Consider the following 4,875-nt stretch of genomic DNA (forward strand, 5'->3'; position numbering starts at 1 on the left):
GAGGAGGGTGCCTAGCACGATACATTTTCTTTCTTCAGTAAGCATTATTTTGTGTTTAATACTTCTGGAATTTTGGTTTTTCATGTTGATTTTAAAATGACCTTTTTCATGGTTGGAATGTACTAACTCGTTTTTTCCAAACAGCAGGTCAACGTGTGTGTGTGTCCAACATTACGGTCCCATTGAGTATATTTTTGGAGAGAGGGACATCAGTTGCACCACAGGGCGGTAGTAGGTTGCATAGAATGATACATTTTCTTTCTTTGGTAAGCATTATTTTATGTTTAATACTTTCGGAATTTTGGTTTTTCATGTTGATTTTATAATGACCTTTTTAATGATTGGAATGTACTAACTCGTTTTTTCCTCACAGCAGGTCAACGTGTGTGTGGTTGCAACATTTTGGTCCCATTGAGTACATTTTGGGAGAGAGGGACATCAGTTGCACCACAGGGCAGGAGGAGGGTGCCTAGCACGATATATTTTCTTTCTTCGGTAAGGATTATTTTGTGTTTGATACTTTTGGCCTTTTGGTTTTTCATGTTGATTTTAAAATGACCTTTTTCATGTTTGAAATGTACTAACTCGTTTTTTCCTCACAGCAGGTCAACATGTGTGTTGTTGCAACATTATGGTCCCATTGAGTACATTTTTGGAGAGAGGGACATCAGTTGCACCACAGGGCGGGAGGAGGGTGCCTAGCACGATACATTTTCTTTCTTCAGTAAGCATTATTTTGTGTTTGATACTTTTGGAATTTTGGTTTTTCATGTTGAATTTAAAATGACCTTTTTCATATTTGGAATGTAGTAACTCGTTTTTTCCTCACAGCAGGCCTACGTGTGTGTGTTTGCAACATTACGGTCCCATTGAGTACATTTTTGGAGAGAGGGACGTCAGTTGCACCACAGGGCGGTAGGAGGGTGCCTAGAATGATACATTTACTTTCATCGGTAAGCATTATTTTGTGTTTGATACTTCTAGTATTTTGGTTTTTCATTTGAGTTTAAAATGACCTTTTTCATGTTTGAATTGTACTAACTCGTTTTTTCCTCACAGCAGGTCAACGTGTGTGTGGTTGCAACATTATGGTCCCATTGAATACATATTTGGAGAGAAGGACATCAGTTGCACCACAGGGCGGGAGGAGGGTGCCTAGAATGATACATTTTCTTTCTTCTGTAAGCATTTTTTTGAGTTTGATACTTTTGGAATTTTGGTTTTTCATGTTGATTTTAAAATGACCTTTTTCATGTTTGGAATGTACTAACTCGTTTTTTCCTCACAGCAGGTCAATGTGTGTGTGGTTGCAACATTACGGTCCCATTGAGTACATTTGTGGAGAGAGGGACATCAGTTGCACCACAGGACGGGAGGAGGGTGCCTAGCACGATACATTTTCTTTCTTCGGTAAGAATTTTTTTGTGTTTGATACTTTCGGAATTTTGGTTTTTCATGTTGATTTTAAAATGACCTTTTTCATGTTTGGAATGTACTAACTCGTTTTTTCCTCACAGCAGGTCAACGTGTGTGTGTTTGCAACATTACGGTCCCATTGAGTACATTTTTGGAGAGAGGGACATCAGTTGCACCACAGGGCGGGAGGAGGGTGCCTAGAATGATACATTTACTTTCTTCAGTAAGCATTATTTTGTGTTTGATACTTTTAGTATTATGCTTTTTCATTTGAGTTTAAAATGACCTTTTTCATGTTTAAAAAGTACTAACAAGTTTTTTCCTCACAGCAGGTCAACGTGTGTGGGTTGCAACATTATGGTCCCATTGAATACATATTTGGAGAGAGGGACATCAGTTGCACCACAGGGCGGGAGGAGGGTGCCTTGCACGATACATTTTCTTTCTTCAATAAACATTATTTTGTGTTTAATACTTTTGGAATTTTGGTTTTTCATGTTGATTTTAAAATGACCTTTTTCATGGTTGGAATGTACTAACTCGTTTTTTCCTCACAGCAGGTCAATGTGTGTGTGGTTGCAACATTACGGTCCCATTGAGTACATTTGTGGAGAGAGGGACATCACTTGCACCACAGGGCGGGAGGAGGGTGCCTAGCACGATACATTTTCTTTCTTCAGTAAGCATTATTTTGTGTTTGATACCTTTAGAATTTTGGTTTTTCATGTTGATTTTAAAATGACCTTTTTCATATTTGGAATGTACTAACTCGTTTTTTCCTCACAGCAGGCCAACGTGTGTGTGTTTGCAACATTACGGTCCATTGAGTACATTTTTGGAGAGAGGGACAACAGTTGCACCACAGGGCGGGAGGAGGGTGCCTAGAATGATACATTTACTTTCTTCGGTAAGCATTATTTTGTGTTTGATACTTTTAGTATTTTGGTTTTTCATGTTGATTTTAAAATGACCTATTTCATGTTTCAAATGTACTAACTCGTTTTTTCCTCACAGCAGGTCAATGTGTGTGTGGTGGCAACATTACGGTCCCATTGAGTACATTTGTGGAGAGAGGGACATCAGTTGCACCACAGGGCGGGAGGAGGGTGCCTAGCACGATACATTTTCTTTCTTCTGCAAGCATTTTTTTGTGTTTGATACTTTTGGAATTTTGGTTTTTCATGTTGATTTTAAAATGACCTTTTTCATGTTTGGAATGTACTAACTCGTTTTTTCCAAACAGCAGGTCAACGTGTGTGTGGTTGCAATATTACGGTCCCATTGAGTACATATTTGTAGAGAGGGGCATCACTTGCACCACAGGGCGGGAGGAGGGTGCCTAGCACGATACATTTTCTTTCTTCAGTAAGCATTATTTTGTGTTTAATACTTCTGGAATTTTGGTTTTTCATGTTGATTTTAAAATGACCTTTTTCATGGTTGGAATGTACTAACTCGTTTTTTCCAAACAGCAGGTCAACGTGTGTGTGTGTGCAACATTACGGTCCCATTGAGTATATTTTTGGAGAGAGGGACATCAGTTGCACCATAAAGGGGTAGGAGGGTGCATAGAATGATACATTTTCTTTCTTTGGTAAGCATTATTTTATGTTTAATACTTTTGGAATTTTGGTTTTTCATGTTGATTTTATAATGACCTTTTTCATATTTGGAATGTAGTAACTCGTTTTTTCCTCACAGCAGGCCAACGTGTGTGTGTTTGCAACATTACGGTCCCATTGATACATTTTTGGAGAGAGGGACGTCAGTTGCACCACAGGGCGGGAGGAGGGTGCCTAGAATGATACATTTACTTTCATCGGTAAGCATTATTTTGTGTTTGATAATTTTAGTATTTTGGTTTTTCATTTGAGTTTAAAATTACCTTTTTCATGTTTGAATTGTACTAACTCGTTTTTTCCTCACAGCAGGTCAACGTTTGTGTGGTTGCAACATTATGGTCCCATTGAATACATATTTGGAGAGAGGGACATCAGTTGCACCACAGGGCGGGTGGAGGGTGCCTAGCACGATACATTTTCTTTCTTCTGTAAGCATTTTTTTGAGTTTGATACTTTTGGAATTTTGGTTTTTCATGTTGATTTTAAAATGACCTTTTTCATGTTTGGAATGTACTAACTCGTTTTTTCCAAACAGCAGGTCAATGTGTGTGTGGTTGCAACATTACGGTCCCATTGAGTACATTTGTGGAGAGAGGGACATCAGTTGCACCACAGGACGGGAGGAGGGTGCCTAGCACGATACATTTTCTTTCTTCGGTAAGCATTTTTTTGTGTTTGATACTTTTGGAATTTTGGTTTTTCATGTTGATTTTAAAATGACCTTTTTCATGTTTGGAATGTACTAACTCGTTTTTTCCTCACAGCAGGTCAACGTGTGTGTGTTTGCAACATTACGGTCCCATTGAGTACATTTTTGGAGAGAGGAACATCACTTGCACCACAGGGCGGGAGGAGGGTGCCTAGAATGATACATTTACTTTCTTCAGTAAGCATTATTTTGTGTTTGATACTTTTAGTATTATGCTTTTTCATTTGAGTTTAAAATGACCTTTTTCATGTTTAAAAAGTACTAACAAGTTTTTTCCTCACAGCAGGTCAACGTGTGTGTGGTTGCAACATTATGGTCCCATTGAATACATATTTGGAGAGAGGGACATCAGTTGCACCACAGGGCGGGAGGAGGGTGCCTTGCACGATACATTTTCTTTCTTCAATAAACATTATTTTGTGTTTAATACTTTTGGAATTTTGGTTTTTCATGTTGATTTTAAAATGACCTTTTTCATGGATGGAATGTACTAACTCGTTTTTTCCTCACAGCAGGTCAATGTGTGTGTGGTTGCAACATTACGGTCCCATTGAGTACATTTGTGGAGAGAGGGACATCACTTGCACCACAGGGCGGGAGGAGGGTGCCTAGCACAATACATTTTCTTTCTTCAGTAAGCATTATTTTGTGTTTGATACCTTTAGAATTTTGGTTTTTCATGTTGATTTTAATATGACCTTTCTCATATTTGGAATGTACTAACTCGTTTTATCCTCACAGCAGGCCAACGTGTGTGTGTTTGCAACATTACGGTCCATTGAGTACATTTTTGGAGAGAGGGACAACAGTTGCACCACAGGGCGGGAGGAGGGTGCCTAGAGTGATACATTTACTTTCTTCGGTAAGCATTATTTTGTGTTTGATACTTTTAGTATTTTGGTTTTTCATTTGAGTTTAAGATGACCGTTCTCATGTTTGAAATGTACTAACTCGTTTTTTCCCCACAGCAGGTCAACGTGTGTGTGGTTGCAACATTATGGTCCCATTGAATACATATTTGGAGAGAGGGACATCAGTTGCACCACAGGGCGGGAGGAGGGTGCCTAGCACGATACATTTTCTTTCTTCAGTAATCATTATTTTGTGTTTAATACTTTTAGTATTTTG

Source organism: Schistocerca cancellata, unplaced genomic scaffold, assembly GCF_023864275.1.
Source record: "Schistocerca cancellata isolate TAMUIC-IGC-003103 unplaced genomic scaffold, iqSchCanc2.1 HiC_scaffold_1153, whole genome shotgun sequence".
Taxonomy (NCBI): Eukaryota; Metazoa; Arthropoda; class Insecta; order Orthoptera; family Acrididae; genus Schistocerca; species Schistocerca cancellata.